Source organism: Pristiophorus japonicus, chromosome 6, assembly GCF_044704955.1.
Source record: "Pristiophorus japonicus isolate sPriJap1 chromosome 6, sPriJap1.hap1, whole genome shotgun sequence".
In the NCBI taxonomy this organism is placed as follows: Eukaryota; Metazoa; Chordata; class Chondrichthyes; family Pristiophoridae; genus Pristiophorus; species Pristiophorus japonicus.
The window spans coordinates 33,569,114-33,592,843 of NC_091982.1; the positions used below are offsets into that span (position 1 = coordinate 33,569,114).

Sequence of the window (23,730 nt, forward strand, 5' to 3'; positions counted from 1 at the left end):
GTGTTAAGTTTGTTAAGTTTGTTTAAGGTTGAATCGCGTGGTGACGTGAGCCGCGGGACGACGCGGCTTTGTGTTAAGTTTGTTTAAGTTTGTTTAAGGTTGAATCGCGTGGTGACACGAGCTGCAGGGCGATGCGGCTTTGTGTTAGATTAGTAAGTTTGTTAAGTCTGTTTTTCAGTAAAGTCTGTTCGTTTTAAGTTTGTTTAAATCGCACGACTACGTGAACGCGTAACGACATGGTAATGGGTAATCAGTTGGATAAAACAACGGATGCGGATAGTCCGCTACAAAAGTTATGTGAAAAATTCCCTGAAAGAGCTGAAGACTTTAGAAAATTATCAGGAGCCCTGAACAAATTATTGGGAGATGATCAATGGCCTCTAGGTGGCACTAGAAGCATAGAGGTAGTAAAAAAAAAAGCACAGGGATTGTCAAAAAAAAAATTAAAAGATGCATCACTTCTGTCAAGTTGGCAAACAAATGCTATTAAATTAGGACTTTCATTGACAGAGGGAACACATGTTAAAACTGTAGACGTCTTAAAAAAAAAGAATGTGCGCACAAGAAACTTACTAAGAGATCCTCTGGGACCTCTGAGAAAGGTATTGACCGACTACGTAGTAAAATGGCTGGCTTTGTGTTAACCGAGGCTGATGATGAAATTGATGAGTGGTCACTGACTCAGCGCCCAACGGTGCCTCCCGAACCCCCTGGCCCCTTGCTCCAGTCCTCTTCCCAACACCCTCCACCTTACACTCCGGCGAGAGGAGTTAAAAATAACCCCATACCACCAAAGCAACAAACCCAAACTGACTCCTCATCCTCTGATAGCGATTCGGATCCCCAGTTCACAAGCAATATAGCTGAAAGGACCAGATCTCACACTCGAAAGGGCAGAACTATATCTCACTCACAGACAGTCCCATAAATCTTCTAGTCAATCTACCAGTCTAAGTTGTGATAGACATAGCAAACACCCCCGCCGATCGAGACGCAGAACTGTCAAGCAGTCAGACAGCTCCGAAACATCCTCCGACCTAGAAATGATTTCCAAGATCCCAAAGTCCAGACACCAATTCCCTGTCAGACCAATGCCAAACCTTGATGCACAACAAGCTGCAGACCACCCCACTATAGATGTCTATGTGATCTTCGAACAACTATTTGATTGCTCACGCTATCCGGACAAATGGAAAGGGCAGTTAGATATTATTGGAAAAGAAAGGGGAGGGGGGAGGTGCGCCCCCAACCCGGGTCAAGACTGAATACATGACTAGAAAGGAAGAGCCATCTCGGGAGGAAGGATCAATAGAACCGCAGTGTTGCATACAGGATTGGATGGATAAGCAAGGATATGGTTATACTAAACAACCAAACGGCCCGAGCCCTGCTAATAAACCTCCCTATTGTCCCCGGCATGGTATGGGAAGAGGCCGGGACTGGGTAAGAGGAATTGACTGTTTTAATTGTGGGCAGGAAGGACATTGGAATAAAAATTGCCCCTACCGTCAGCATGGAAAAGGAAGAGGAGGAAGAGGAGGGTGCAAGGGGGGAGAGGAGGATCTTACACTAACTTCTCCCAGAACAACCCCTTTGGTCAATTGTCCCCCGATTGACTATGCAGCTTGATTGTGCAGGGATCCTCCCCGGACGACGAACCCATTCTGAATGAGTGGCAACCCTTTTTGATAGATACGGGAGCCTTCATGTCCTCTGTACAATCAAAGCTTAAACTCCCTGCCTCTACTGAAACACAGGAACTTTCAGGATTCCTGGGACAAATCTCGACATTCCCAGTGTCAGAACCGGTTAAAATGGGTTACCAGGAAGAATCGGTGGAACATCGAGTTGTTATCACAACCAATCTGGACTGTAACTTGATGGCTAGAGACCTCCTCTGCAAATTCCAGTTGCATTTGGAGTGTGGAGATGATGGGATTATTGTAAAACAGGAAACCCTTAAGCGGCAGTATTATACCACTAGAACCCCTCAGTGGTGGTCTCTGGACCTGCCGCAGGCACCCTATCACGTGACCCTAGCATACGATCCCAGTGGAAAGAATCAGGACCTGCAGAACTTTTATCAGGATCACGAAGGGGAAGTGAAGGGAATTCTATTAAGGGCTAGAGTGACTGGACTGGAAAGAGAGGCAGATTTTGTGGAAGTGGATAAGAATCTGTGGAAACAGCCCCTAACAATGGCACCGCATATTGCTCGTGAAGTATTAGCCCCTCACCATGCTAAAGATTTGGGAGTTATGGTACGCAAGGCCATAGATGAGGCTGACCCTACCAGCCGGGATGTGCAAATCGTAAAACATGGCCGAACAGTCCAATTTCATGGGGACCCCGAGAAGGTCTTAACGACTCTACAGCATCATACTGGCTCGGACATACCTGACTATGTGGATCCTCATGTGTGGGCAGAGGACCCCTCCCAAGTGGGTTATACTCCCATTGATCCGATTGAGATCCCAGTGCAGGGCAATGTGGACTGGCCCTCTATCCGACAGAACCCACTGAAATCACAGGCAATCCTAAACTGACCTTTCGGCACTGTACTGCAATTAATCCGGCCTGTTTTCTTACTGAGCCACCCCAAGATGAGGAAGAACCCAGTCATGATTGGTTATCTTTAATTTAAGAGGCCACATCAGTCAGGGAAGATTTAGTTGATGTACCAATGGAAGATCCAGACTGTATTCTTACTGAGCCACCCCAAGATGAGGAAGAACCCAGTCATGATTGTTTATGTATGTTGACGGAAGTACTTCTATTAATCCAGAAGATACACGAATCACAGGATACGCCATAGTAAACCAGGAGAATCATATCTTGGAATCTGCCGCTTTTGAAACCGCCTATTCTGCTCAACAAGCTGAACTATTCGCCCTCACCCGAGCCTGTATCTTGGCCAAAGATCTCAAAGTCAATATCAATACCGACTCTAGGTATGCCTTTGGGGTGGCCCATGATTTCGGACAATTATGGAAAAATAGGGGATTCCTAACCTCACAGGGGAATGAGATATCTCATAAACAGCTAGTATCTGATTTGTTGCAAGCCCTCATGTTCCCCAAACGCATTGCCATTGTCAAATGTACCGCCCACACTACCGGAAATTCTCTGGTTGATGTAGGGAATCGTTGTCCTGACCAAAAGGCCAAACAGGCCTCTCGTGACCAACAGATGGTAGTGCAAAAATTATGAGTCAGACTAAAAATCCTGCGAAGGATAAGTTAGCCTCGGAAAAACTAATGCCAACCATCCAAGATGTTATAAAAGCACAGGAGGATGCTCCTGAAAAAGATAAACTGTTGTGGAAATATTATGCATGTACTTATGACAATGTTTCTAAACTCTGGACCACTCCCGCGGAACAGACTTGCATGTCTGACAAGTTGGCTCTATGGGTTATTGAATGTATGCATTTTGCTACTCATTGTGGAGCAAGGGTCACGAGTGACACACTTTTGGCTACTTGGTGGCACCCTAGACTCCAGGCGCTTACCCAGAACATCAGTAGTCGTTGCCTGGTTGGCCAGCAACATAATCCAGGGAAGGGAGTCCCCTGTGATTGGGGTAAAACGCCCCTACCCGAAGGTCCCTTTGAGACATTTCAGTTGGACTACATTGAGTTGCAAAAAGTTCAGTGTTACAAATATGTGTTAGTAATAGTAGATGTGTTTAGCAGATGGATTGAAGCCTACCCTAACCTGGACAATAAGGCTCAAACTGTTGTTAAGGTGTTAATGAGGGAAATTGTTCCTAGATCTCAGCTCGACTGATGACCACCTATGTTCTTTCTCTGACTCAGGCTCTGCGACTAGCTCACAACCAGGTTCAAGATGCTCACCTCGACCTCCCAGTTTTACCCGAATTGTCCCTCGTGGCACTAGGGAAGTATGGATTCGGAAGGGATTAGAGCCACAATGGGAGGGGCCTTTTCAGGTGTTACTCACTACCCCCACTGCAGCCAAGGTTGAGGGGAGGGGTGCCTGGGTTCACCTGCACCACTGCAAGCTCACCATCCTCTAACGAACCTATTTTACTGGTTATTCTAACTCCTGTTTCTGTTCCAGACTTCCTCTTCTCCATAGCTGAACAAGGCCGTTGGCATCCTAATTGGAACGTGGACCAGTTTGAACTTTTACCCGTAGTGATAGACAGCCAGCTACACCGACGGTGACCTGAGAAGAGAGACGGGAAAACTGAACTCTTTTAATCAGCAAAATAATTGGACTATTTATCTGAATAAGATGAAACTGTCTGTATGCCACAGTCTGTATAATAGTGTTGATATATGACAGTTTCGGCGCATGGGAGGGGAGACAGAGATGAGAGCTACATGTCTTATGTTTATGCGCAAAATGGGAACTTTTCTGGATATTAGGTGTGTTCACATTCCCTATACATTTTACTCCTAGAATGATCCTAAGTGTTATCATGGAATGATAAAAGGGGGGAATGTGAATGTTTAAAATGTATGGAGACATTGAAGTTGAGAACTTGGGAATTGTATAGGGACAGTATAAGCTAACAAAGAATTCATGGAGGAATAGCCATGACATCTCGGACTCGAGACTGCGAAATGTTACAACACTAACACATATTGAAACAAAACCCACAGCTTGCAGAAAAACTTCAAGGTCTTATTAAATCATGTTATTAACCTGAAACATTAACAGAAGGTCTTTGTTTAAAATCAGACCATACTTAGGTCGGCTTATGAGTGGACAAAGGGAAAGAGGGACCAAAAGAGATAGGTTGAACTAGGATGTCACTCTAGCCCTATCTTGTTATCTTTTGCCAAGAATGTATAACTGTTGTCGCTTTACGATGTAACTTCACTTATCCGTAGGGAGTGTGTACGCTCGATCGAGAATGTATATCCTCTGTCTGATAAGTCTTGCCGGCCGGTAAAATAAAGACTGCTTTGTTGAAAGCACAAGAGGTATTCGACTCAGTAATTTTACTGAACCAGATTGGGAGAAAAGAATCTACATTTACACAAGTATATCCTTTCGTAAATATGGAAACCAAAACTGCACGCAATATTCCAGGTGTGGCCTCACCAATATCTTGTATAGCTGTAGCAAGACTTCCCTGCTTTTATACTCCATCCCCTTTGCAATAAAAGCTAAGATTTGATTGGCTTTCCTGATCATTTGCTGTACCTGCATACTATCCTTTAGTGTTTCAAGCACAAGTACCCCTAGGTCCCGTTGTACTGTAGCACTTTGCAATCTTTCTCCATTTAAATAATAACTTGCTCTTTGATTTTTTCTGCCAAAGTGCATGACCTCACACTTTCCAACATTATACTCCATCTGCCAAATTTTTGCCCACTCACTTAGCCTGCCTATGTCCTTTTGCAGATTTTTTGTGTCCTCCTTCCATCTTTGTATCATCAGCAAACTTGGCTACTTTACACTCAGTCCCTTCTTCCAAGTCATTAATATAGATTGTAAATAGTTGGGGTCCCAGCACTGATCCCTGCAGCATCTCACTAGTTACTGATTGCCAACCCGAGAATGAACCATTTATCCCGACTCTCTGTTTTCTGTTAGTTAGCCAATCCTCTATCCATGCTAATATATTACCCCCAACCCCGTGAACTTTTATCTTATGCATTAACCTTGTCAAATGCCTTCTGGAAGTCCAAATACACCACATCCACTGGTTCCCCTTTATTCACCCTGTTCGTTACATCCTCAAAGAATTCCAGCAAATTTGTCAAACATGACTTCCCCTTCAAATAGTCAATGCTAACTCTGCCTGACCGAATTTTGCTTTTCCAAATGTCCTGCTACTGCTTCTTTAATAATGGACTAACATTTTCCCAACCACAGATGTTAGGCTAACTGGTCTATAGTTTCCTGCTTTTTGTCTGGCTCCTTTTTTAAATAGGGGCATTACATTTGCAGTTTTCCAATCTGCTGGGACCTCCCCAGAATCCAGGGAATTTTGGTAAATTACAACCAATGCATCCACAATCCCTGCCGCTACTTCTCTTAAGACCATAGGATGCAAGCCACCAGGTCCAGCGGATTTATTTGCCTTTAGTCCCATTATCTTACTGAGTACCAACTCCTTAGTGATTGTGATTGTGTTAATTTCCTCCCCCCCTATAGCCCCTTGACTATCCACTGTTGGAATATTGTTAGTGTCCTCTACTGTAAAGACGAATACAAAATATTTGTTCAGAGTTTCTGCCATCTCCATGTTCCCCATTACTAATTCCCCGGTCTCATCTTCTAAGCTTTATTTAGCCACTCTTTTCCTTTTTATATGCCCATAGAAACTCTTACTGTCAGTTTTTATATTTTGTGCTAGTTTACTTTCATAGTCTATCTTCCCTTTCTTAATTATTTTTTTAGTCATTCTTTGCTGGCTTTTAAAAGCTTCCCAATCTTCTGTCCTCTCACTAGTTTTGACCGCTCTGTATGCCCTTGTTTTTAATTGGATACCGTCCTTTATTTCTATAGTTAGCCACGGATAGCTATCTTTTCTCTTACACCCTTTCTTCCTCACTGGAATATATTTTTCTTGAGAGTTGTGAAACAGCTCCTTAAATGTACACCACTGTTCATCAACTGTCCTACACTTTAATCTATCTTCCCAGTCCACTTTAGCCAACTCCGCCCTCATACCTTCATAGTCCCTTTATTTAAGCTTAGTACGCTGGTTAGAGATCCAACTTTCTCACCCTCCTTCTGAATTTGAAATTCAATCATGCTATGATCACTCATTCCAAGGGGATCCTTTACTAGGAGATTGTTCATTAATCCTGTCTCATTACACAGGACCGGATCTAAGATAGCCTGCCCCCTGGTTGGTTCCGTTACATACTGCTCAAGGAACCCATCCCTTATGCATTCTATGAACTCCTCCTCAAGGCTACCCTGACTGTTATATATGTAAACTTGTATTTACTCTGTACAGCCACCAGAGGGCTCATCCTCTGGAGTCCCAAGGGATCCCATAATCCCTTGGGAGCACAGGTATTTAAGGAGGCTTCACAAGTTGGAGAGGCACTCTGGAGATATGCAATAAAAGACTAAGGTCACACTTTACTTTGAGCTCGCAATGTTCAGTCTGACTCTTTCTCCATACACAACAACTGGCGATGAGATATAGATAGTGAACTCAAAGATGCAGAGAACAGTGGGCATCACGGAGAAATTCTCGGAGGGAGATGATTGGGAAACTTTTGTGGAGCAACGAGCTAGATGGGGAAGAGAGCACTGCCAAACGAAGGGCGATCCTCCTCACCGTCTGTGGGGCCCCAACGTATGGCCTCATGAAGAATCTGCTCACTCCAGCGAAACCCACGGAGAAATCATACGATGATTTGTGCACACTGGTCCGAGAGCATTTGAACTCGAAAGAAAGTGTTCTGATGGCGTGGTACCAGTTCTACACCTACAAAAGGTCTGAAGGCCAGGAAGTGGCGAGTTATGTCGCCGAGCTAAGATGCCTTGCAGGACATTGCGAATTTGAAGGACATTTGGAGCACATGCTCAGAGACTTTTTCGTACTTGGCATTGGCCACAAAACTATACTTTTCAAACTTTTGACTGTTGAGACCCAACCTTGAGTAAGGCCATAGTGATAGCCCAGGCGTTCATTACTACCAGTGACAATGCAAAGCAAATCTCTCAGCACACAAGTGCTGCTACAAGAACTGTGAACAAAGTGATGTTGTTTTCAAATCGTAATGTACAGGGTAAGTCACACATACCTGCAGCTACACGTCCACAGATGTCTCAGAGGCCACCATCAAGGGTGATGAATGCAAGGCCATTAACACCTTGTAGGCGCTGCGGGGGTGATCAGCGTTTCTATTCATGCCGATTCAAAGAGTACGTTTGCAAGAGCTCTGGAACATTGGGACACCTCCAGCGAGTGTACAGGAGAGCTGCAAAGCCTATTAAACCTGCAAACCACCATTTTGCAGAGGAGGACAGATCCACGGAGGATCACGATGAACCAGAGCCTCAGATCGAGGAAGCAGAAGTACATGGGGTGCACATATTCACCACGAATTGTCCCCCGATAATGCTGAATGTTGAACTAAATGGACTCCCGGTGTCAATGGAGCTGGACACGGGCGCGAGTCAGTCCATCATGGGCAAAGACTTTCGAAAGGTTGTGGTGCAACAAGGCCTCAAGGCCTTAACTCCAGTTCACACGAAACTAAGAACTTACACAAAAGAACTGATTCTTGTAATCGGCAGTGCTACCGTAAAGGTCTCCTATGATGGAGCGGTGCACAAGCTACCACTCTGGGTGGTACCGGGCGATGGTCCCACGCTGCTCTGCAGGAGCTGGCTGGGAAAGATACGCTGGAACTGGGACGACGTCCGAGCGCTATCGCCCGCTGACGACACTTTGTGTGCCCAGGTCCTAAACAAATTTCCTTCGCTGTTTGAACCAGGCATCGGAAAATTCCAAGGAGCAAAAGTGCAGATCCACCTAATTCCGGGGGCGCGACCCATCCATCACAAGGCGCGCGCAGTACCGTGCATAATGAGAGAAAGGGTAGAGATCGAACTAGACCGGCTGCAAAGAGAGAGCATCATTTCCCCGATCAAGTTCAACAAGTGGGCCAGTCCTATCATCCCAGTCCTCAAGGGAGACGGCACCGTCAGAATCTGTGGCGATTACAAAGCTTTACTCCCCTCGCTACTGAATCTATTTTCAGGTTCCCATCCCCCTGCCAAACTAGTTTAACCGCTCCCCAACAGCACTAGCAAATCCTCCCGTGAGGATATTGGTCCCGGCTCTTTTGAAGTGAAACCCGTCCGGCTTGTACAGGTCCTACCTCCCCCAGAAGTGGTTCCAATGCGTCAGCAAACTAAGGCCCTCCCGCCTGCACCATCTCTCCAGCCACGTATTCATCTGCTCTATCCTTCTATTTCTGTACTCACTAGCTCGTGGCACTGGGAGTAATCCGGAGGTTATTACCTTTGAGGTCCTGTTTTTTAATCTCTCTCCTAGCTCCCTAAACTCTGCCTGCAGGACTTCATCCCTCTTCTTACCTATGTCATTGGTACCGGTATGGACCACGACCTCTGGCTGTTCACACTCTCCCCCCAGAATTCACTGCAACCGCTCAGTAACATTCTTGACCCTAGCACCAGGGAGGCAACATACCATCCTAGAGTCACGTCTGCGGCCACAGAAACGCCTGTCTGCTCCGCTGACTATGGAATCCCCTACCACTATAGCTCGTCCATTCTTTTTCCTCCCCCCCCTTCCCGCCGTGCAGCTGAGCCACCGGTTGGAGAGTGAGATGGACTCAGGGAACTCCTGCACTACCTACCTAGTCCTCCTCTTCTGTCCAGGGGTCACCCAAACTCTATCTGCCTGCACACTCTTAAGCTGTGGGGTGACCACCTCTAGAAACGTGCTATCCATGTAGCTCTCAGTCTCGCGGATGCACCACAGTGACCCCAGTTGCCGCTCAAGCTCCAAAACACGGAGCTCAAGTTGGTGCAGCTGGAGACACCTCCTGCACACGTGGATGTCCTGGCTGCACGAAGCATCCAGGAATTTCCGCATGCCACAGGATGTGCAATCCACAGGATTGAGCTGCCCTGCCATCCCTCTAGTTACACTCGGAACTATCAAGTAGAACTAAACTCTAAACCTTAGCAAAACACACCCAGCCGCTACTCAGCAAACAGCCTATTTAATTTACTGGCTCTCCTTAGATAATAGAGATCACAAATATTTACTTGCAGTTCCTACTTACAACAATGCCAAAGGTTTCCGACAGAAAAGAAAAGAAAAATACTCACCAATCCACCAGCCAGTCACTTACCCACTTGGCTGTGAAGTCACACTTTGATTTTGATTTTTTTTAACTTTTTGTCCCTGCAGCAGCTGACTCCCCCCAACTCTCCGCACCCTTTTATCCTGTGGCTTGTTGCTTCTCCCGAAATCCATTCTGCAGGCGTAGAGGGCCTTTGTGACGTGGTGAATGCAGCGATGTGCAGCTCATAGAGAGATGCTGCATATGTCCCCTGATGCAGCCTGGAAGGAGCCGAAGGTATAGAAGGCCAGTGTCACATTGACCTTCACTGCGACGGGCAGCGCAGTTCTGGTGCCAATGTGAGGCTGCAGGTCTGCCTGTCGGAGACGGCATATCTCTCTCAGCACCTCCTTTCAGAAGCTCAGCCTTCTCACACACTACATATCAGAGAGGTGGAGGTATGAGCATTGCTGCCTGTAAACTTGTGGGGGGTAAGGCCTCCTGTCCAGATGTCTATGGCCTCTCCTTATTCATGATCCTACCCAGCCTTCTATCTTCATGCTGCCTAACCATAGCATGGAGTAGGAGACACTGGCGAACTAGTAATACACCCATTAAATTATTTCACTCAAGTTGTAAGGAACCTGTTATGGCAGATCATTCTTCCGACTTAAAGTCAGGTTCACGCAGCATGGTGTGTGGAAACGATGCGCTCAATGTTCCCTCCAATTTGTGCTCCTCTTCCCTCCCTTTAAAAAGACTGCCGATAACGTCAACGGAAGGTGGTACCGCCTGGTTTCTCGGACGTGATTAGGAGCAAACACTAAATGAGGCGGCCACACCTAATTTTGCGAGCGGGACGCTAGTGAGTTGTTGCATAAGGAGTGACATCATGATCTGACTGAAAGTACACAGTGAGGCAGTAGCGATTTGCACCGCTGCTAAGCTGGCAGCAAATTTCCCGGCAGGGCGCTGCAAGCTATGTGGCCAGGCAGTAATCAATTTGAGACACATTTCCGCCCCTCCAGGGGACACTACACAACCGAATTTCCAGCCCTCGAGTGTTTGAGTAGATGCCAGTATTACCAGTGCTCAACTACCAAAGTGAAAGATTGGCGCCCCAGATATTTCCTATTTCTGCTCTTGGGACAGGCTTTTAATAAATCCGAATTACTATTTGTAATTGCAGGGATCAGGATTAGAGGAAGCTCGTTAGTGTTGCATTGTGGTCTCGTTGATATTTCTAAAGTCCTTCGGATGTTATAATTGTTTTTTCCGCCAAAAACATTGCCTCAGAAGCTTAGTCACAAACTGATAACTCCCCCGCCACCACCAGCCCCCCCACTCCCACTGAGATTGCCAAGAGTTTTCAAAGGACTCCTAAGACAGTCTGATCATTTATAAAGAAAAAAAACACAGAAATCAAAAGGAACTCACTGTAGATTAAATCAGCGTCTCAGAATTTAAGCATTCTTCTTTGTATTTTTCTGTTTTCAAATGACCAGATCTTTAAAACTCTTCATTGACATCAAATCCAACGTACAAAAACCTAGGTGATTGCTTACGTAATGGGATGCACAATGCCATGCCAAAAAGAAAACAATAGCCTGACTTATGTAGAATTGATCTGGGCACTTCTGTCCCTGTTAGCTCCTGCAGCCTGTCCCATTGTTTATTTCATGCCCTACTGGCTGATAGGTTCCCAGCCACAGCAGCAAGTCTCTTTTAGTACCTTCAGGAGATGCTCCTATCCTGTGAGATCTGACAAGAAGCTGGAGATGGTGGGAGTTAGGCTGGCTTCACTGCCATCCCCAGTTTATCTTGGCAGACCAGTACTGTGGTGACAGGGCTGGGTTGTGTTGTGCTCCTCCATTAGGGTGCTGTGTCAGTAACTTTATATCCAAGACCAGTTTGTTGGAGATAAGTGATGTGTATGTGTAGCATCTATGATATATGAGAAATCAGCCTTGGTACCAGCTACAATGCCTTTGGCACCACATCTGTTGTTTTTGCCTGTAGCAACTTCAACAAAGGTAGATGAGCTTCATTTATGACTCTATAGATAGTCATTTATACCTATCAATCTAAGATTGGTATCCATTGCATTCCCTGGCTCTCTAGCAATGATGATGATGGGGCCAACAGTTCTCTGTTGGTGTGCTGCTGAATCACTTGAACTGAGAAGATGCCAGACTCAATCTTTGGTATGTGATAAGGGGATGGCGCAGATTTACAATTGGCTTCCGTGTCTCTGGGCTAAAAAATCCATATACGCTTCTGATAGCTATGTAGTAACCCCAGCTGGGAAGTGTATGTTTAGATGCTGAGGTGAAAATAATAGAATGGTTACTGCATGGAAGAAGGTGATTCGACCCATTGAGCCCATTACGGCGCTTTGCAAGAGCATCTGAGCTAGTCCCACTCCCTCGCCCTTTCCCCGTAGTCCTCCAAATGTTTTTCTTTCAGGTACTTATCCAACTCCCTTTTGAAAGCAGTGATTTGAGTCTGCCTCCACCTCTCTTTCAGGCAGTGTATACTAGATCTTAAGCACTCGCTGTGTAAAAAAGTTTTTTCTTATGTCGCCTTTGGTTCTTTTGCCAATCACCTTAAATCTGTGTCCTCGGGTTCTCAACCCTTCTGCCAACGGGAACAGTTTCTCTCCATCTACTCTGTCCTGAGCCATCATGATTTTGAACATCCCTATCAAATCTCCTCTCAATCTTCTCTGCTCTAAGGAGAACAGCCCCAGCTTCTGGCCTTAATTGCAAGGGGATGGAGTATAAAAGTAGGGAAGTCCTTCTACAACTGTACAGGACATTAGTGAGACCGCACCTGGAGTACTGCATACAGTTTTGGTCTCCTTATTTAAGGAATGATATACTTGAATTGGAGGCAGTTCAGAGAAGGTTCACGAGGTTGATTCCAGAAATGAAAGGGTTGTCCTATGAAGAAAAGTTGAGCAGGTTAGGCCTATACTCATTGGAGTTTAGAAGAATGAGAGGTGATGTTATTGAAACATATAAGATTCTGAGTGGGCTTGACAGGGCAGAGAAAATGTTTCCCTGTTGGGGGAATCTAGAATAAGGGGTCGTCTATTTAAAATGGAAATGAGGAGGAATTTCTTCTCAGAGGGTCGTGAATCTTTGGAATTCTCTACCCTAGAGAGCTGTGGAGGCCGGGTCATTGAATGCATTTACGGTGGAGATAGACAGATTTTTGAATGATAAGGGAGTCAAGAGTTATGGGGAGAGGGCAGAGAAGTAGAATTGAGGCCGAGATCAGATCAGCCATGATCTTATTGAATGGCGGAGCAGGCTCGAGGGGCCGTATGGCCTACTCCTGTTCCTATTTCTTATGTTTCTCCAATCTATCCACACAATTGAAGTCCCTCATCCTTGGAATTATTCTTGTAAATCTTTTCTGCACCTCTCCAAGACCTTCACATCCTTCCGAAAGTGCGGTGCCCAGAATTGGACACAATACTCCAGTTGAGGCCGAAGCAGTGTTTTATACAGGTTCATCATAATTTCCACACTTTTGTACTCTATATATATTCATGAAACCCAGGATCCCATAAGCACTTTTAATTGCTTTCTCAACCTGCCCTGCCACTTTCAACGAATGTGCACATATACCCCCGAGATCTTTCTGTTCATGCGCCCCCTTTAGGATTGCACCCTTTAGTTTATATTTCCTCTCATCATTTTTTCTACAAAAATGCATCACTTCACACTTTTCTGCGTTAAATTCCATCTGCCATGTGTCCGCCCATTCTACCAGCCTATCTATGTCATCTTGAATTCTATCACTATCCTCCTCCACTGTAATTCCAAGGGCTCAATTTTCCCCAGTGATCTGCGCCGTTTGTTTGGCACGCGGCGCTTTTTTTGTTGCAAATTAAAATATCCAAGTTTCTCCAAAGTTTCTGTGCCAGCATAACTTAGTTAGTTATGATTTTTTTAGATTAGTATTTTTTGCATCATAGGGAGCGTAACCTGATGTCTGCACCAGTTTTTCACATTTAAGCAAATTTGGCTAATTTACATTTGACGACTCCCAAAAAACCTTCTGGGCACTTAGAAAAACCAGCGTATATTAAAAAAATCATCGCAGAAAGACGCCATTTTTTAATGCAAAGTTTTGGAGGGAGTCAAGAAGACAAAGAATATGCATCATCAAACTTATTTTTTTTTAAATCAAAAGGGAGAAAATGGAAGTCTAATGCAATTGTTTCATTTTTGATTTTTTTCAAAGTACCACCCACCAGTGACATCTCCTCACCAGGCTCGTGGATCAAAGCGTCGGCCGTCAGAATCGCTCCTTCGCCCGGACTCGGCTTCAAAACAAGCCTGGCAGGAGGTGGGGGGTGGAAGTCGAACTGAAGGGATGATAACCCTTAGACTATACAGCAGCTTCAAAAGAGGGGGGAATGCCGAGCCCCTGTGTCCAGGCAAGGGAGCGATTCTGGCAGCCGACCCTCGAGCCCAGTGAGGAGACATTTGATTGGTGGTGGGGTGGTACTTTGAAAAAAATTTAATAATTAAAGAATTGCATTAGACTTCGTTGCCCCAAATGTCTTCATTGAATGCCTAGCTTCCCGTTCGAAGCAAGACTATTGTGCATGGGCAGACAAGGGTGTGGTCCATACTAGAAACATACATAGAAACATAGAAAATAGGTGCAGGAGTAGTTCATTCGGCCCTTCGAGCCTGCACCACCATTCAATAAGATCATGGCTGATCATTCCCTCAGTACCCCTTTCCTGCTTTCTCTCCATACCCCTTGATCCCTTTAGCTGTAAGGGCCATATCTAACTCCCTCTTGAATATATCTAATGAACTGGCATCACCAACACTCCATGGTAGAGAATTCCACAGGTTAGCAACTCTCTGAGTGAAGAAGTTTCTCCTCATCTCGGTCCTAAATGGCTTACCCGTTATCCTTAGACTGTGACCCCTGGTTCTGGACTTCCCCAACATTGGGAACATTCTTCCTGCATCTAACCTGTCCAATCCCGTGAGAATTTTAGATGTTTCTATGAGATCCCCTCTCATTCTTCTAAACTCCAGTGAATACAGGCCCAGTCGATCCAGTCTCTCCTCATAAGTCAGTCCTGCCATCCTGGGAATCAGTCTGGTGAACCTTTGCTGCACTCCCTCAATAGCAAGAACGTCCTTCCTCAGATTAGGAGACCAAAACTGAATACAATATTTCAGATGAAGCCTCACCAAGGCCCTGAACAACTGTAGTAAGACCTCCCTACTCCTATACTCAAATCTCCTAGCTATGCAGGCCAACATGCCATTTGTCTTCTTCACCACTTGCTGCACCTGCATGCCAACTTTCAATGACTGATGTACCATGACACCCAGGTCTCAGTGCACCTCCCCTTTTCCTAATCTGCTGCCATTCAGATAATATTCTGCCTTCAAGTTTTTGTCACCAAAGTGGATAACCTCACATTTATCCACATTATACTGCATCTGCCACTCGTTTGCCCACTCACCTAACCTGTCCAAGTCATCCTGCAGCCACTTAGCATCCTCCTCACAGCTCACACTGCCATCCAGCTTAGTGTCATCTGCAAACTTGGAGATATTAACTCAATTCCTTCATCAAAATCATTGATGTATATGTAAATAGCTGGGGTCCCAGCACTGAACCCTGCGGCACCTCACTAGTCACTGCCTGCCTTTTTGAAAAGGACCCATTTATTCTGACTCTCTACTTCCTGTCTGCCAACCAGTTCTCTATCCACATCAATACATTACCCCCAATACCATGTGCTTTAATTTTTCACACCAATCTCTTGTGTGGGACCTTGTGAAAAGCCTTTTGAAAGTCCAAATACACCACATCCACTGGTTCTCCCTTGTCCACTCTACTAGTTACATCCTCAAAAAATTCTAGAAGATTTGTCAAGCATGATTTTCCTTTCATAAATCCATGCTGACTTGGACCAATCCTGTCACTGCTTTCCAAATGTACTGCTATTTCATCCTTAATAATTGATTCCAACATTTTCCCCACTACTGATGCCAGGCTAACCAGTCTATAATTCCTCATTTTCTCTCTCCCTCCTTTTTTAAAAAGTGGTGTTACATTAGCTACCCTCCAGTCCATAGGAACTGATCCAGAGTCGATAGACTGTTGGAAAATGATCACCAATGCATCCACTATTTCTAGGGCCACTTCCTGAAGTACTCTGGGATGCAGACTATCAGGCCCTGGGGATTTATCGGCCTTCAATCCCATCAATTTCCCTAACACAATGTCCTGACTAATAAAGATTTCCTTCAGTTCCTTCTTCTCGCTAGACCCTCGGTCCCCTAGTATTTCCGGCGGTCCCCTAGTATTTCCGGAAGGTTATGTGTCTTCCTTTGTGAAGACAGAGTATTTGTTCAATTGGTCTGCCATTTCTTTGTTCCCCATTATAAATTCACCTGATTCTGATTGCAAGTGACTTACATTTGTCTTCACTAATCTTTTTCTCTTCACATATCTATAGAAGCTTTTGCAGTCAGTTTTAATGTTCCCAGCAAGCATCCTCTCATACTCTATGCCCCCCTCCTAATTAAACCCTTTGTCCTCCTCTGCTGAATTCTAAATTTCTCCCAGTCCTCAGGTTTGCTGCTTTTTCTGGCCAATTTATATGCCTCTTCCTTGGATTTAACACGTTAGCTACGGTTGAGCCACCTTCCCCATTTTATTTTTACTCCAGACAGGGATGTACAATTGTTGAAGTTCATCCATGTGATCTTTAAAAGTTTGCCATTGCCTATCCACCATTAACCCTTTAAGTATCATTCGCCAGTCGATTCTAGCCAATTCACGTCTCATACCATCGAAGTTACCTTTCCTTAAGTTCAGGACCCTAGTCTCTGAATTAACTGTGTCACTGTCCATCTTAATACTAAGGCATTGATCTTGGAGAGAGAGAGAGAGGAAAGGAGCTTTAAGTCCTTTGTCCTGCTGTTTTGAGCTTCTTGCAAACCCACAATTTAATTATGGGAGCAATATTGACAATGCCATACCTCGTGCAAGCCTTCTGCATGATGGTGCTGCAGAGAAGACCATTTTTCTCTATGTCATCGCATGAGGAATCTCAGAGCACGTAGGATGATGGGCAGGAGGCCTTACCCACATCGGGTATATCAAGGTAGGCGTTCATACCTGCACCTGAGTGATGCAGTCTGTGTGAGAAGGCTACGTTTCCGCGAAGAGGTTGTAACTGAGATCTGAAGCATCAGGAAGCCTGCTTTGTCAGTTGAACTGAAGGTTACAGCTGCACTTTCATGCTATGCACCTGAATCATTCCAGGCCACAACTGGGGATGTGTGCGCCAGTTCTCAATATGCAACACATGTCTGCATTCGGCAGGTGACTGCTGCACTAGATGCCTGGAGGAATGACTACATAAAGTTCCCCATGACCGCCCAGGCAATGCGTGACATGGCTGTGGGCTTCTCCAGGATTGCTGGCTTCCCAAAGGTACAGGGCTGCATTGATTGTACCCACATTGCCTTGCGAGCACCTTTGAAGGATTCCAAGTTGTACAGGAAAAGAAAAGGCTTCCACTTCATTAATGTGCAGCTCGCATGTGACGACATGCATCGTATCATGTCAGTTGATGCTAGATACCCTCGGAGCATCCATGATGCATTCATCCCACATGAGAGCATTATATCTGCTATGTTTCAGCAGCAGCCAGAAGGGCAGAGCTGGCTGCTGAGAGACAAAGTGTATGGCCTCACCACCTGGCTTATGACGTCCTTACGTGTAACCCGGGCAGATGTTGACTGGGAATACAACATGTCACACATTGTGATGCGCAGCATAATAGAGAGGACCATTGGCATCTTGAAACAGCATTTTCGATGCCTGGACCATTCCGGAGACTACATGTAATACTCCCCTGAGATTGTCGGTCAGTTCAACTATTGTGTGCTGCATGCTGCATAACTTAGCCATCAGGAGGCAGCAGCAGCTGATAGTAGAAGACTCACCTGAGGTGAGAGTGGCTTATGGTGAGGAGGAATATGCAGATAGCGAGGAGGCGGAGGACGAGGAAGCCATGCAACTACCGGAGCACGACAGCGGAGGAGGGCGGGCCATCGTGCCCCTTTAACGATTGCTCGAGCCTAGCACCAGCAGCTCATTCGTGAATGCTTTACTGATGCCTGAGGGCTCAGCAGCAACTATTCCAAATGGACCATGTTTACTGTTTGGACCTGTTCCGCAATGTTGTGCTGTGTTAATGGAACAAATAATAGAAATGATTCTTCTTTACTTCAAAGAGTTGTGTTAATAATGGAACAAATAATGGAAATGATTCAGTTATAATTTAAAATATATTTGATTCAAAAGTTTAATGAACACTTGTTTGTACTTGACTTTAATAAAAATATTCTTGTATCAAACTTAAAAGTTTTCATTAAGATCACTTACAAACTTTTAAACTTGTAAATTTACATAACTTACAAAAAAGTTTTAATTTGAGAGCAGTTATAACTGTAACAACAATAATAACAACAACAGCAGCAGCAAAGAAAGCCTGCACTCATCTCTTCTCTACCTTATTCTAAACCAGTGTCTCAACTACCTGCAACATTCCCTCCTTCATGTTTGCCGACAGTGTCTCACCTACCTGTGACATACACTCCCTGATGTTCACCAAGTTTCTCAACTATCTGCGACATTCCCTCCCTCATGTGTCTGGACAATGTTCCCATTTCTCGTGAGAGTGTTGTTACTTCTCCCAACAGTCCTGATACCTCATCACCCACCCCACTGATGGTGTACAGGAGTGATCATGTAAGGTCAATGCTCTCCGCACTCATTGCCATCATCTGAACCACATCTGTTAGATTCTGCACCTCAGGAGAGCGCTGTCGAGCTCTCCTTCCCCTTCTCACTCTGGGCATGCCTCGCTGCGTCCCACTGGGACTGGCAGCCTCGGAGAGTGGGGCCCTGGGTGTGGCTCGCTGCATCCCACTGGGACTTGCAGCCTCGGACGGTAAGCCCCTGGGCAGTGGTGTAACTATGCCAATGCAGTGGCATTGGGGCCCTCGCCTGAAGGGGGGCCCACCACCTGCTTCCTCACGAACTCATTGGCGGTGTGGCTCAGCTGGAAAATGCTCTCTTCCATCTTCTTGGTGAAAGTTTTTGTAGTGTATGTAGACATCTTTAGTAATGACTCCACGAGGTAGGGTATGATACTAAAACTGTGTAGACCTGTAGTCCTTTATTTGCAGCTCCTCGAGTGAGGACACCAAACTGTGAGTTCCTTTTTATACTGGGTTACCTGCAGTGTGCAGGTAATCCTCAGGTCTCCAACAGCAGCACCCTCTAGTGTATAGGTAAGGTGTGTACAGTGTAAGGGTACATTCAGTGTTGCGTAACAGTGTTACAGACATCACACAGTAAACAGGCATGCATATACAACAACACTCCCCCCTTAGCATTTTTCATATCCTTTGTCATGACCAGGGGAGGTGATCAGTGGTAGGTTATGGAAGGTTGTGGTGAGGGTTGTGTGGTTGCCAGGTGTGACCCCTGTGCTTGAGGCTGGCCTCATACAACACCCCTCCCTCACACACAGACCAAGTGGGTGTCGCTGTTGTGGGATCCCTCAGGGGGGTAGCCACGGCAGCAGTGGGTGGTGTGTATAAACTGTGATGTGGGTAGTTGTGAGGTGGTGGGCAGGGCCACAGGACTGGGTGGGTTCCTTGTCCACCAATTCGGATGAGGGTCAGGTCATCCCAGGGTTTGCCAGGGAAGCTGGAGGGTATTGGCCTCACACTCCTGGTGTTGGCCCTGGTGGCCAGGGGTTGTAGGGCTGGTCTGGTGCAGGTTGCCATTGGTGGTGGCTGGGCTGCCCATTCACCACTGTCCCTGTAGTGGGTGTGTGTGTGTCCTGCAAGGGGCACCACATTTGTTCCAAAGGTCCAGGCTACATGGTTAGGTAGCCTGCTGGACCTGGGGGGTCTCCCACAGCGGGATTCCATTGGCATCAGCATGGTCCCTGTTGGACCCAGTGTCCTTTAGCAGTGTCCTACCAGTATACATGACACCTTGGCTCTGATCACACATTGTCGAGTCTGCATTGTACATTCTAGCATTTGCATCACTTTTGGATGTCCTGGTTTCAACAGACATCGTTACATTAGGCATTTCAAATTCTCTATCATAATTGTTAAGCATAATAAACTTGTTCTTAACCTTACTGACACCTGCATTCATCTCATTAGTCACATTAGTTAAACCATGGTTACATTGCATACATTTTCATACTTGCACCCTTTAATTGCATCTTTAGCTTTAAAGTCCTTGTACTCAAATAGTTGAAACTGTTTACATTTCTTTGGTTACCGGTCTCCTTTAAGGGAGCCTCCCAATCCGATTGGCCGTTCGATGCCATGTATCGCTCCTCCAACGCTGCCCCTCGTAGTATGGCCGTGGCCATTTTTGATTACAGGTTCTGCTCCTCGTGGTGCGGCCGCCATCTTCTGGCTTTCCTTCAGGTAGGCTGTGGTGGTCTTTTCTTCCACAGGTTTGGCCCTGGACGTCGTGAATTCACCTCTTTCCATGCTGTTCACCTCTTGGAGTCCTGCCCCGGCCCGGAAAGTGGAGTTTGGATCCTCGGTCCTGGAGATGTCGCTATGGTGTTGTGGAGTCGTCGCCGAGCTGATGAGCTGGACAGTGGAACCTCCGGCTGCAGCGATGGATCCATGTTCGAAGTCGATTGCCGGGGACCAGAGGCCATCGCCACTTCACCTGATGTGGACCAGGTTCATCCAATTCCTGCCCAGCGGCGTGGGACTGTCGCCAGCTACAATCCACAGGGAGAGTTTGTTCAACACACCGCCCTGGGAGACCTGGACATCCACGTTGCCAACGATTTGGATTTTACCCTTGTTGTAGGTGAGGAGCTGCGCCGGGACAGGAGACAATTTCGGTTGATTGGCGGGATTTGTCCAAAGATTTTCAAAGGTCGTTTGGCTCATCACAGACTGGCTCGCCCCTATGCCGATTTCCATTGAGACTGGGACCCCATCGATGTCCACTTCCATCGTCCATGGAAAACTTTCGGTGGAGCAGGTATAAACTCCATACTCTTCTTTCAGGGTTTGAGCAACTTCACTTTCATCTGCGTCGAGCCCGGGTGATCAGCCAACTCATCAGAGACGCGGTGAGTACAGCTTTTTTTTTGCACATTCTTTAGAGGTGCCCTTTCTCTTTGCAGCCTTTGCATGCATAATCTTTTTAGCGGCACTGATGGGCCCTGCAGTTTCCTCTACAGCGCCAGCAGGGGGCCATCTGGTTTGTCCCATGTGGCGGACTCAGGGTTGCTGGACTCGGGGCAGCCTTCCTGCCTTGCGAAGTATCCATGTGGTGCACTGCGCTCGCTAGTTTAGAGTCCTGGCTCAGTATTCTCTTGGAGTCGCCGGCCGAAACCATGTAGGTCTGGCTCACTTGAATTGCTTTCTGCAGAGTGACCGTGATGTCAGCAGAGAGCAACTTGTGCAGGAGGCCCTCGTGGCCCATTCCAATGACAAATATGTCCCTTAGGGCTTCATTTAGGTGGTCTCCAAAATCACACGGAACAGTTAGTCTTCTTAGGTGTGCAGCATACTTAGCAATTTCTTGGCCCTCAGGTCGCCGGTAAGTGTAGAACCGGTGCCTGGCTGTGAGGATGCTTTCTTTTGGTTTTAGTTGTTCCTGTAAGAGTGTTACAAGTTCCTCATAGCTTTTGGTGGTTGTCTTCGCTGGGGCTAGCATGTTCCTGATGAGACAATGGATGGTGGGCCCACAACTGCTAAGCAGGATGGTCCTGCGCTTGTTCGGTCGTGTAGCTGGTGTGTTGGTCATTGGCTAGAAAGAAAGCCTCCCAATCTTCCCCCTCTGTAAATTGCTGAAAGTTGCTGAGGTTAGACATGTTGAGCATGTAATTCGTGAACTCGTATCCTCGTCGCCAGTTGTAGTGTATGTAAACACCTTTAGTAATAACTCCACAAGGCAGGGTATGATACTGTGTAGACCTGTAGTCCTTTATTTGCAACTCCTCGAGTGAGGACACCAAGCTGTGAGCTCCTTTTTATACTGGGTTGCCTGCAGTGTGCAGGTAACCTTAGGTCTCCAACAGCAGCAACCTCTGGTGTACAGGTAAGGTGTGTACAGTGTAAGGGTACATTCAGTGTTGCGTAACAGTGTTACAGATATCACACAGTAAACGGGCACGCATACACAACAATTTTGAACTCGTCGACCCTGCTCTCCACCTCCTGCAGGTTGAGGGGGCTCTGCGGGGTGCTGAGCATCAAGAAGAAGTTGCCCCCACCATGTCGTCCTTCTCGGCTTTCCTCTTGCCCTGCTTCCAAGCCTTCTCGTCCTTACAGGTGAGGAAGGGCTGGAAGGCATCGCAGTGGCTCATCATGTGGTTCATCCACAGGGTCAGCCCTTTCTTCCGCTTGGAGATGAAGTCCTCTTCGAAGCGGCCAGTGGCTTGCTTCTCGGGAATATGGTGCACTGAGATGACGGGGAACTTCTCCATCAGCCGGCCGTACAGCCAGTCGAAGTGCTTGTAGTGCTGGTTGACCGGGCACTGGGTGTGGCTGGGCACCAGGGTGTACGAGATGTAGCTCTTAAAGCCCTTGAACTTGGTCTGCTTGGTGGGCTCGTCGATGGAGCAGGCGAACGGGTAAAGGTTCTCCTGCCACTCGTGGCCGTGCGTGCCGGCCGCCACGCAGATCTTGTCGTCGTCCTTGACGAAGCCGGCCGCCTCGCCCAGGGTGAACGTCTCGCCGCCCGACTTGACGAAGGTGGAGAAGCGGTTGAGGTTCCTGCTGACCATGGCTGTGTTCTTGGAGGAGGCGGCGGCGGCCGAGGAGGAGGACACTGACCCCCCGACATTCTGGCCGCCGGCCCCTGTGCTCACTCGGTAACGGCCTGTCCCGTCAAAATCCGAGAACCCGCCGTCGCTGCCGCCTCCCCCGCTCCTGCCACCCCCCCGGACAGCGGCTTGTCCACCACCATCGAGTTATCGTCCCAGTTGTCATCCCAGTCATCATTGTCACCGCTGCCTGATGCCTGGTGCGGCAGCCCCGCCAGGACCTGCCCCCCGAGGCCGCCGCTGCCGCCCGTTTGGGCGAGAGGCGGGGGGCAGAAGGTGCTGGCAGTGGGACAGGCCGGCAGGGGGAAGCCGCTGGGGGGCTGAGGCGGCGCTGGGCTGTCATAGCCGCCGTCGGCACGTTGGCATAGCGGGAGGCGGGAGACTCGGCAGCACCGGCACCAACACTGGGCGCAGCGTCGCCTCCACTCCCGGCACGTAAGAGGCCGGGAAGAGGCCCCTCTGGCCGGAACTATTGGCCCCCTCCAGCCAGTCCTTGATGCCGTGCTCGCTGTACACGGTTAGCACCTCGTCCTCACTCACCGAGATCTCGCCCACATTCTCACTCTGGAAATCGTACAGAGCCCGAGGCTGGAGCACCATCGTCCTGCCGTCCACACCCGACTCAGCTCTGCTCCCGGACCCCGCGGTGACCCCCATCCCATAAACCCTCCCTCACACCGATCCCGGCTCCCTCTCATACCGGCTCCCCCAGATCCCAAACTCACTCTTCAGCCCCCCCGCATCCCCTCACTCGAGGGGCGGCTGCGCGGGGTCTTTCCTGGCCGGCTGCACTTTTCTCTGTCATTCTGTCATTTTTAAAAATCTGTGTTTGTTTTGGGGTCCACATCCTGTAGTTACGCCACTGGCCCTGCGTGTGCCTTGCTGCAGCCCACTGGAATCCCCAGCCTCGGACTGTGCAAAACTATGGAATGTCCCAACACTCGTACCACACAGGAAAGGGGCTGGCACCTCAATGGGTGGCACCTGACCCTCCTCCAGAGTGAGTACAAGAGTGGGTGCTTCATCCTGCCCCTCATCCTGCCCCCCCCCCCCCAGTCCCCCCCATGGTCTGGAAGGT

At 47.4% G+C, this 23,730-nt stretch overlaps 1 pseudogene; it reads right to left on the reverse strand.

Annotated features, from left to right (window-relative positions):
• Window positions 1–18,800: 18,800 nt before the first annotated feature.
• LOC139266094 (sorting nexin-18-like) lies at window positions 18,801–23,252 on the reverse strand (annotated as a pseudogene).
• Between the last annotated feature and the right edge of the window lie 478 nt (window positions 23,253–23,730).